The 12,040-nt window shown below is 35.0% G+C and overlaps 1 protein-coding gene across 3 annotated transcripts in view; it reads left to right on the forward strand.

Moving 5' to 3' along the window:
• The window catches only part of ARHGAP32 (Rho GTPase activating protein 32), a 328,994-nt gene that overhangs the window by 191,783 nt on the left and 125,171 nt on the right, over positions 1 to 12,040 (forward strand). The window lies entirely within an intron of this gene.

Consider the following 12,040-nt stretch of genomic DNA (forward strand, 5'->3'; position numbering starts at 1 on the left):
TAGATATTTAATTTACAAACTTAAATGAAAAATGTTCTTTTACGAGTAAGTGAAATATATTACTTATTGATGATAAGATTATAAGAGCACACATAATAAATGAGCAGATGAAGTTGTCTCTGTCTCAGATGTTCACTTTTCTAACCAAGATGGTAAGTTCCACTGTGTAACAATAGGATGTGTGCATGTTGTAGAAGTGTGCTGTTTTTTGATGCATAGTGTTAGAACTTTTTTGAGGGTAATTACCATGACTTGCTCATAATGAGATTTAAAATATGTCATTTGTTGCATTGTTTCCTCCATCAAGTAAACAGTATAATTTACTTATTCTATGTTCATTGAGCCTTCTTCCTGCTTTTGAATTGGCCACTGTGAAGCAAATGTTTTCAAGGAAAACTTTCTTATATACAAAATTTTTAGTTTTTTTAGGGGAAGAGAGAGTAAGATAAGGGCATTTATGGTTTTTTCCAAAAAGTATTATTCATGTACCTGAAGTTAAAAATTAAATAATCTGGAAAAGTCTAATGATGATCTCATGTGGGAAATATTTAAGTTCTCAGTTTTAGTGACCATAAGGAAAACCTTTCAAAATTAAATGCTTTTATTTATAGATGTCAGAATATGATACTGAAAATTGAATTTAGCTTGCATATATAATAAGTAAGATGTCCAAAGTTACATATTCTTCATCCATGTTTTGTTGTATGTTAGCACGGTTCCTTTGAGGAAGTAGGCAGCTCTGAATCACTGTTTCATGTCATATTTCATAAAATTCTTCTATATAGTGAGTTAATTTTTAAGTGAAAATATCAAGTGCTTGTATGATGAAGCTTTACTGAATAGAAGAATATAAAACATATCTTCTTTATCTAGAGTACATGGTTGGCATATTGTAATGAATTTATTAATCCCTCTACAGCCAAACATCTTTTCTTCTCACCATTAATTTCCATATGGTCTAACAATTCAACTATTTTTATTCTCATACGCAAAACACAATGTCACATATGTCTGTGCTGTTTTTTAAAAATGACCTTCAAAAGTTAACTGGTACCATGCATTAGAATGTATAATTGTTACTTGATTATGGTTCCACGAATAGTAACCTAGATAGTTAGGCTATTTCGTTGTTGTAAGTATCTTGTCAAGCTGCTTAGAAAATTTCAGACTACTTGGGATACTATTTACAACATCAAAGTAGTAATTTACTGCATTGTAATAATGCCATCGCATTTCTCTGCCTCACCATAAGTAGTCATTGATGCATTCCATTGGATTACCTTCTGTATTCTTGCCATATATGTCAGCCATAAACTATATTAAATGAGAATCATATTTTTTATAGCTAAGAGAGACTCTCAATCAAACCCTCTAATTTTGCAAATGAGGAAATTGAGGCCCAATTTCTGAAGTGGCTTTTCCTAAGCTATATGAAATCTTAGAAGAAGCTACTAAGGACTTCAGTTTTGTGATTGCCAGCTTTTCCTGCATATCCTTGGAATTCGTTGTCTACAACAAATTTGAGAGATTGCTTAGTCTCCAGATAAGATCATTATTACCTACTGATGTAATCAATCCATTCTGGAAACTATTTATGCACATATTTCATATCTTGCTAATTTCTAATTTTTAATAATGTGCTCTTAAAATTCTTTTTAGCCAGAATTCTTGGTCCTTCATCTTAACCCACTCTCTTCCCTTGTTCTTTATTTAGAAAATGGCCAATTAAATTGTGATCTCTTTCCTTTCCTTAGGTTAAGTGATACCAATTCCTTTAGGTCTTTTCTTTAAAACTTTTAATTGTGGCTTTGCCCCTGCCCTTTAAAGTTTTAATTTTTTTAAAAAATTGTGAACCCAGAAATGTAAACCATGTCTTTCATAGTGAATAGATCCAAATTCAATAGGCATGTTTTGATCATTTAATGTGTAGTACATGGATATTAGGACATGCAGTGTATCATTTAATTCAGACAACCGTTATGTGAGGTAAATAGACTGGTTTACATTTTACAGATGATGAATCTAAGACTCCGAAATGTTAATTAAAGAGAAAGACCAGGATTTGAACCTCAGTCTAGTGTCTTTATCTATTCTTTCACCATTTTCTAATATGATTTCTACTTGGTTGGGTACTCTGAAATCTGCAAGCACATCCCAAATGTTAATAAAGAACTATAGAAATGCACTGAAACTAACAATCTAATTTCTTTGCGTGACTTCAGTGGACAGGGCCTAGGTAGCATTCATATATATGTAAAGATACACACAGAGTGAACTATAAGTGGAAGTCCCAAATCAAGAGCCCGTGAGGGAGAGTCCAGGCAACTGGGTGTAATCCTGGGCCAAGAGACTATATAGTGTAAGTGACAGTAAGAATATTTAACAGTTGGTATAGCATGGGCCCAATGCAGTTGGAACAGATACCTTGTCATGCAAACCTCAGTTAGCCATATTGGTGTGCCTCAGCTGAATATTAACCATGGATAAAACAAGTATCTGGGATGCCTTGAAGAATAGATTTTTAATGCCTGCCTGAGCCCTCAACTTCCTCCCTTATACTAATTATTATTTAGGGTAAGTTGTCTTAACCAATATAGGCATGTTGTGCCTCAGGTGTTCTCTCTGTTATCTTTTTATTCTATTCTCCAAGTAAACAAACTGGAAAAAGAAGTGCTATGTAGAAAAAACAAATCAGCTAGTGTGGTAAAGAAACACTTTTTTCAGTATGTGTTATGGTATTTATCTGGGTGGGAATACTTTTTCTTTTCTGAAAAATCATACTAATTTTTCCTCTGTATATCTCCTACTTTTCAGAAAACATAATGTATTTAGTTTGAAATCAATTAAAATGAATGAAAATCCTAGGAAATTCAGGAGTATGTCAAGGTAGAGGAAAAATTTTTACTGTCTCAAATGTTGAAAATTCAATAATTCTTAAAAGACCAAAGTTAGATAAGCCTTGACACTAATTATATTGAGTCCCACTACATAGAATGAAGCATTTATAAGTGCAGTGTCAATTGTAGTGAGTCTTAAAAGCATTCTGTATAGCAAATAAGCAAACATCAACTTTTAAGTGTTAATTTTAAATGGCAAATTTAAACCTAGCTGTTGCAAGAATTTATTCTAACATTTACTGTAATGAAAATCCTGTTCTGATTTTTCCCTTCTGTAAATATAGTTATGTTAGTGTAAGAATAATTGTTGCTTAATAAAATACTTAGTGTTATATTATTCCATAGTAAGCTTTAGAGTAGTTGAAATTAATGTTTCTTACTGAAGTTGGATTGTATTAACTACCTTTGTATTTTGACTAGAATTTATCAACACAATTGTTTATTTTTTCTGAAGATCAAATTTGTCATAAATATTTACAGTAATATGAAGGCTCCATTATGTCCCAGTTGGTGAGGTAAACAGTTGGTTTTAGGGGAATGCTTTCCTACCTCAAAATATCTCCTGTACTCTGATGCTTGAGATTCCACCATCAGAAATGCATTCCTCAGTATTAAATATCTCTTCCATTCAGTCCATTTAGAAAATGCTGTTACTAAAGAGGTGGGGTTGCATATTAACATTTGTAGAGCATCTGTGTATGAACAAAATACACAGGCAGATTGCGAACATCCTTACTTAAACCTCGTCACTCTTCTGCGAAATGTAGGTGTTGCTGTTCCCATGTTATAAATGAGTAAACTGTTGTTCATACCTGTTAAGTAACTTGTGTAAAGTATCTAGGCTAAAACCATGCTGAGATTCCTACTGAGATTTAAATCAGGTCTCTCTTTTCACTGCACTTCACCATATAGTTAAATATATGATTCATAGCATTAATTCTTTTAAAGATAATTTCCCCATGATACGTGGGTGAAGACTTCTCTAGAATTTGGCTTTTTTTTTTAAATTGGGGAATATTGGGGAACAGTGTGTTTCTACAGGACCCATGAGCTCGAAGTCATCGTCCTTCAGTCTAGTTGTGGAGGGCGCAGCTCAGTTCCAAGTCCAGTCGCCATTTTCAATCTTAGTTGCAGGGGGCACAGCCCACCATCCCATGTGGGAATTGAACCCGCAACCTTGTTGTTAAGAGCTTGTGCTCTAACTAACTGAGCTATCCGGCCGCCCCTTGGCTATCTGTTTTCATCTCTATTATTACCAAGCTAGCACAAGCTGCTATCTCTTGTTGGACCATTGTGATAGCATCTGTGTTTGCACCCTATCATAGAATATAACCCTCTAAACTGCCAAAATGAAGTAAAATGTAAATTGTAACATGTTACTCTTAGGTTAAAACTCTACAATAGATTTCTACTGTGTTTAGAGCTAAACCCGAACTACTGCTTACCAAGGCGTGTGAGGGCCCTACACTATCTGGACTTATCTACCTCTTCTGCATCATGTCATGATGGATAATCTTCTCACTCCTATGCTCTGGCTTTCAGTTGTTTCCTAAAGACCCTAAGTTCTTTCCTGCAACAAGGCATTGAACTTTGATCAGCCCGTAACTATTCACACTGAGCACTTGCTGTGTCTGGTGTTTTTTCAGATTTCAGGACATAGTTTAGATATCACATCCTGAGACGGGCTTTCCTGACCACTCTAAATGAAGTATGGTCTTGCTTATTTCTTTATTGTACAAAAGTACTTTATTTCTGTATTTACGTATTTTGAAAAGTATTTGTTTCCTCACCAGAAATAAATGCTGACAAGTCAGAGGTTTGATGGTCCTTGCATCTCTGATGCCTTCTCCAGTGCTTAGTACTATTTAAGTGCTCAGTAATTACCTGGTGAATGCATGAGAGAGAAGAACAAATTTTTGTCTCAGAAATTTGATCCTATATATACAGGGATATTCTTTTTCTCTTATTCTCCTTCTTCAGGCTTGTCAGGAATTGTTGATTTTTGTTAACCCTTGAATAGCAATAGTTAATAGTAATAATTACTAAGATTAGAAATTAGTCGCAACTTACAATTTAGGCAGATGTAAATAATGAGTTGTTTGTTTTGTTCTTTAAAAAATAATTGAACTTCTAAAATACTCTGATCATCTACATTATTCAGTCTATTTGGAACTTGGATGATTAAGGCTATTTTTTTTACATACGAAATTTAAAGTTCTTTAATATCTGCTAAAAATGAGGTATTTTGCTATTTTTAGAATTTTACTCAGTGAATTTAACACAGTTTTGGATGATTTGCAAATTATTTAATTTCATGAATGAAAATTTATAAAATGCAGACTTTTCCTGGCACACAAGCATTTTGAACAAGTTGAAAGAAATCAATTCACTGATATATGAGGAAGTGAATTTTGAAATCTAGTCACCAGCATTTACTTGTGGAGGCTCTGAAGATTACTGCATTTATGTGATTGGTTGTTAATATGTATTTCGGTGAGCAAGACTGCTTAGATAGAAGAGAATGTGATTACTTTTTTAAATTAACGAACTTCACAGTTTTAGGTTCACAGCAAAATTGAGGGGAAAGTACAAGGTTCCCATATACCCCTTGTCCCCACATATGCACAGCCTCCTCCACTGTGGACTGCCCCCACCAACGTGATACATTTGTTACAATTGATGAGCCTATGTTGACATACCATTGTCATCAAAGGTGTACTCAAGGTGTACATTCTACCGATTTGGGTAAATTTGTAATGACATATCCACCATTATAGTATCATATAGAATGGTTTCACTGCCCTAAAAATCATCTGTGCTCCACCTATCATCTCTCACTTCCCACTAACTCCTGGTAACCACTGATCTTTTTACTGTCTCCATAGTTTTGTCTTTTCCAGAATGTCATATGGAATCATACAGAATGTAGCCTTCTCAGGTTGGCATCTTTTGCTTATTAATATGCATTTAAGTTTTTTCCATATTTTTTATAGCTTGATAGCTTGTTTATTTTTATTATTGACTAGTATTACACTGTCTGTGTATCACAGTTTATTCATGCATTCGCCTGCTGAAGGGCATCTTGATTGCTTCCAAGTATTGGCAATTATAATTAAAGCTGCTGTAAACATTTATATGCAGGTTTTTGTGTGGACATAACTTTTCAGTTCATTTGGGTAAACACCACGGAGTACATTTGCTGGAATCCTATGATTAGAGTATGTTTAGTTTTATAAGAAACTGACAAACTGTCTTCCAAAGAGGCTGTACCATTTTGTATTCGTGCCAGCACTGAAGGAAACTTCTTGTTGCTTCACATCCTCGTCAGCATTTGGGATTACCAGTGTTCTGAATTTTTGTCATTCTAGTAGGTGTGTAGTGGTATCTTGTTTTTACTTGCATTTCCCTGATGACATATGATGTGGAACTTCTTTTGGTAGGCTTATTTGTCATCTGTGTATCTTTTTAGTGAGGTATCTGTTAAGGTCCTTGACGCATGTTTGAATCAGTTGTTTGGTTTCCGATTTTTGATCTTTAAGAGCTCTTTGCATATTTTGGATAACTATCCCTTATCAGACATATCTTGTGAATGTTTTCTCCAATTCTGTAACTTGTCTTTTTATTTTCTTGACAGTGTCTTTGACAGAGCAGGAAATTTTAATTTTAGGAAATCCAGCTTATCTATTGTTTCTTTTACGGATCATGCCTTTGGTGGTATAGCTGAAAAGAGTCATCACCAAGCCCAAGGTCATCTATATTTTCTCCTATGTTATCTTCTAGGAGTTTTATTATTTGCATTTCACTTTAAAGTCTGTAATCCATTTTGAGTTAGTTTTTGTGAAAGGTGTAAAGTCTGTATGTCTAGATTCTTTTTTTGTTTTGCCTCTGGATGTCCAGTTGTTCCAGCACCGTTTGTTAAAAAGACTGCCGTTTCTCTATTGTATTGTCCTTGCTCCTTTGTTAAAGATCAGCTGACTATGTTTAAGTAGGTCTATCTCTAGGCTCTCTATTCTGTTCCATCGATGTATTTGTCTGTTCCTTAGCCAATATTGCACTATGGTAAAACTTGAAGTAAGACATTCTGAGTCTCCCAGCTTTGTTCTTCTCTTTCAATATTTTGTTAGCTATTCTGCATCTTTAGCCTCTCCAAATAAACCGTAGAATCAGTTTGTTGATATCCACAAAAATAACTTGTTTTGATTGTGTTTTGATTGTAATAGCATTGTGAATGTATAAATCAAGTTAGAAAGAACTGACATCTTGAAAATACTGAATCTGTCTACCAGTGAAATCTCTTCATTTATTTAGTTCTTCTTTGATTTCTTTTACTGGAGTTTTGCAGTTTTCCTCATATAGATCTTGCACATATTTTGTTAGATTTATACCTAAGGATTTCATTTTTGGGGGTGCTAAAGTAAATAGTACTGTGTGTTTTATATTAAATACCATTTATTCACTGTTGGTATATTGGAAAGCAATTGACTTGTATATTAACTTTATATTTTGCTATTTTACTGTAATCATTTGTTATTCCAGGAGTTTTTTTTAAATTAAAGTTTATTGGGGTAACAATTGTGGGTAAAGTTACACAGATTTCAGGTGTACAATTCTGTAATACATCATCTATATATCACATTGTGTGTTCACCACCCAGAGTCAGTTCTCCTTCCATCACCATATATTTGATCACCTTTACCTTCATCTACCACCCCCCAACCCCCTTACCCTCTAGTAACCACTAAACTATTGTCTGTGTCTGTGAGGTTTTGTTCCCTCATTTGTTTGTCTTGTTCTCTTGTTGTTTTCAGTTTTATATCCCACATATCGGTGAAATCATATGGTTCTTCACTTTTACTGTCTGACTTACTTTGCTTAGCACTTTTTCTGTCTGACTTATTTCAAGATCCATCCATATTATCACAAATGGTACTATTTCATCTTTTCTTATGGCAGACAGTATTCCATTGTGTATATATACCACATCTTCTTTATCCAATCATCTATCGAAGGGCTCTTTGGTCGTTTATTCCAGGAATTTGTTGGTTGATTTTTTTTTGGCATATTCTACCTAGATGATCATGCCAACTGTGTACAAAGAAAGTTTTAATTTTTTATTCCCAATCTGTATATCTTTTAGTTCTTTTTCTTCTCTTATTGCATTAGCTAGGAATTCAGTACAGTGTTGAAAAGCAGTGGTGAAAGGAGACATCCTTACCTTAGTCCTGATCTTAATTGGAAAGCTTTAAGTTTCTGAACATTAACTATGATATTAGCTGTAAATTTATAATAGATATTCTTTATCAAGTTGAGGAAATTCTCTATTCCTAGTTTACTAAAAGACTTTTTATCATGAATGCATATTAGATTTTGTCAAATGCTTTTCTGTATCTGTTGATGGGGATCATGTGAGTTTTCTTCTTTAGCCTGTTGATATGGATTACATTAATTGATTTTTGAATGTTGAATCAGTCGTGCATACCTGGGATAGATTCGACTTGCTGGCGGTGTATGATTATTTTTGTATGTTGTTGGATTCTATTAGCTATTATTTTGTTGAGGAGTTTTGCACTGATATTCACAAGAGATATTGGTCTGTAGTTTTCCTTTAATTTCCCATCCTCACAGAATGAATTAGGAAGTATTTCCTCCAGTTCAATTTTTGAAAGAGATTATAGAGAATTGTTATAATTTCTTCCTTAAATGTTTGGTACAATTCACAAGTGAACCCATTGTGGCATGTTGCTTTCTCTTTGGAAGATTATTAATTATTGATTCAATTTCTTTAATAGATATAAGCCTATTCAGATTGTCCATCTGTTCTTGTATGAGTTTGGAAGGTTGTGTCTTTCAAGGAATTGGTCCATTTCATTTAGATTATGAAATTTGTGGGCATAGAGTTTATAGTATAGGATTCCTTTATATGTTTATAAGATCTGCTGTGATGTTCCCTCTTCATTTCTGATGTTAGTAATTTGTATCCTCTCATTTTTTTCTTACTTAGCTTGGATAGAGGTTTATGGTTCTGTTGATCTTTTCAAAGAACCAGCTTTTGGTTTTGTTGGTTTTTCTTTGTTGATTTCCTACTTTCAAGTTCATTGATTTCTGCTATAATTTTCTTTGTTTCCTTGATTCTGTTTTTTTGTTTGTTTGTTTTAATTTGTCCTTCTTTTCCTATTTTCCTTAGATGGAATTTTAGACAATTAAGTTTTGATCTTTCTTCTTTTCTAATATATGCGTTCAGTGCTATGTGTAGTCCACTGAGCACTGCTTTCACTGCATTTCACACATTTTGATACTTTTTTTTTTTTTTTTTTTAGTTAAAAGTAGTTTAACATTTTTCCTGGGTTTTCTTCTTTGACCCATGTGTTATCTAGAAGTGTCTTGCTTAGTCTCCAAGTATTTGGGGACCTTCTTATTATCTTTTTGTTATTGATTTCTAGTTTAATTGCATTGTGGTTTGAGAGCAGACATTGTTTGTTTTTGGAGTTAAAAGTAGTTTAAAATTTTTAGTTAAAAGTAGACATTTTAACTAAAAGTAGTTAATGTACACATTTTATTTAACAAATTCAGGCCATAGAATACTTATAACTTAAACCCCCTCTATATACTATATACTTATATCCCAGGGGAAACGAAGTAAATGCTTGGTTGGAAATGTTTTTCGGTGACTTCTTTATAAAATTTTCAGTTATCTTTTACTTTTTACATTAGGATTGTATCTAAAGAGATCATCAGCAAGAGACTCTTTTGCATGTTGGTTTTGCACCTCATTTCCTGCCTTTATGACTCCTTTAATTCTGCATTCTTTCAAGCATGATGAGCTGTTAGATCTGATCCTCCAGTGATGTGAGGAAGTTTTTCTGATCCAGGAAATGTGACCTTTCTGAATTTCTTGAAATTCTTTAGTTGATACAATCATCATTTGCACTGGATGCATTTCTGGAAACATGGTTACTAACTACCAATGATCTAAAAATTCAATCATAGCACCTTCCTTGGAAGCATCTTAGCATCAGCCTGAAGCTTGTCATTGTTAGACGGTTCTTCTTTAGTCTTATCATTGTAATTCTTTCTTGAGCTCATATTTTTTCTCAATTTCCTTTTATGAAGATATATTATTACTGTCTGGGTTTCTTTCATCATTACAAAAGCCATTTGTTTCTATATCCAATCTTAGCCGTTTTCTAATATTGACATTTTCCTCTGGTTTTTGAACTTTATATTCAATTTCTAACTCTGGTTTTGTGTTCTTGAATAACTGTTCCAATACGTCACTTCCTATGGCTAAATCATCAATTTTCCTTTTTTCTTATCTTATTTTTCTGTACAAAGAGATTTATGGGCAGAATTTGTCACAGTGGATTTTAAATCTGTATCTATGCTGTAAATAGGTTATCTGTTTTTTTCCCCATAGGCTCATTCTGAGATACATGCTAATCCTTATTTTTCCATATTGAGGGTGTAACAGGTTGAGTTTGTTCTAAAAGAGAACAAGACATTGCCATTCTTGCTGATTTCTATGAAGAAATTTCATGATTTTCTTTATTTCTTTCCCTTTTTTTGGTGGATGGCTGAAAGTAGTTTTTGATGGAGTTGGTCTGCAGCTGCTGGGAAGCCCAATCTCTTGTGTTGACACCCGGGAACTTAGCTGGTGAACACTGACAGTTTGGGATTTTCATTATAACCAAAGTATTTGATACTGCAGTATTATTTTTTAGAAGATTTTTATTAAAATATAGCTAACATACAATATTATATTAGTTTCAGGTGTACACCATAGTTACTCAATATTTATATACATAAAGAAGTGATCACCATGACAATCCAGCAACCATCTCACTCCATACCATCTATCACAATATTGCTGACTATATTTCCTGTGCTGTAAATTATGTCCCCCAGACTTACTTGTTTTATACCCGGAAATTTGAACCTTTTCCCTTTTAAAATTTTTCAATTACAGTTGACATTCAGTATTATTTTATATTAATTTCAGGTGTACAGCATATGATTTGACATTTATGTAACTTAAGAAGTGATCCCTCTGACTAGTACCCACCGAGCACAATACATAGTTATTACCATTTTGTTGACTATATTCCCTATGTTTTACTTTGCATCCCCATGACTTTTGTAACTACTATTTTGTACTTCTTAATCCCTTCACTTTTTTCACCCAGACCTTCAAAGTTCCTCCCATCTATCCACCCTAATAAATCTAGTACCCATCTGACACCATGGCCTGGCCATGACTACAATGGAGGAACTGTTGTGCAAGGCCTGACCCTACAGAGCAGGATTCTCTTTAGCAGGGTTCTCGTGCTTGCCCAGTCTGCTCTTTGGGTGTGTCATTCTCGGAGGGGGCCAGGTGATGCTTTGGCTCAGTCTGAAGCTGGTTACTGGGTGTACCAGCCCCAGGGCCTCCTGGGAGGGTTCCTGCTGCAGGCCAATTATAGCCTCATCCTGTGCCCTGCCCAGGGCCACCTGGCATGGGCCACAAAGCAGTCCACCACTTGCTCTGGGTTTGTTGGTGCTTTGGGAGGCCATGTCACAAACTGAAGCTGACTGTGTCCAGTGCCAGCCTTAGGGCTGATCAGCCAGAAGTATGGGACACACCAAAGTCAGATGATCCTTGTGTGGGTTTTGGGAACCTTTGAGAGATGGGAAAGTCTGCTGCATAAGCCATGACAGGCTATTTGTATGGAAAAGCCACTGGAAGTGGCTTGGTTGTGCCTCAACATTGGGTGTGGCCGGGACTCAGGGAATCACTAGGGTGGGGGGAACAGTATTAGCCAGGATGATGGAAACTCAGATATGACAACTACTGGTGTCTACACGCCAAGAGTAGAAAGGGCTCAACAAAGAAACAGTGGCTTCCGCCAGTTCTTCCGTCCAGGAGAAAGTTGCCCCTCCATCCCTGTTCTTGGAGCCAGACAATTCAATTTTCCCCAATATATCCCTGGCGTCTTTCAAGCTGCTATCCCAACTCTGGAGCTGAGAGACAGTCATTCCCTCAGTGAGTAAGTCTGTGTGTGGGCCCTTTATGGGGAGTACCTGGGACTCCAGCTACCCTTGTCTCACTCAGCCACAGTCTCCACTGGTTTTCACATCCAGAAGTTATGGAACTTCTTTTCCCGGCACTA

The sequence above is a fragment of the Rhinolophus sinicus genome, linkage group LG16 (genome assembly GCF_036562045.2).
Source record: "Rhinolophus sinicus isolate RSC01 linkage group LG16, ASM3656204v1, whole genome shotgun sequence".
Taxonomy (NCBI): domain Eukaryota; kingdom Metazoa; phylum Chordata; class Mammalia; order Chiroptera; family Rhinolophidae; genus Rhinolophus; species Rhinolophus sinicus.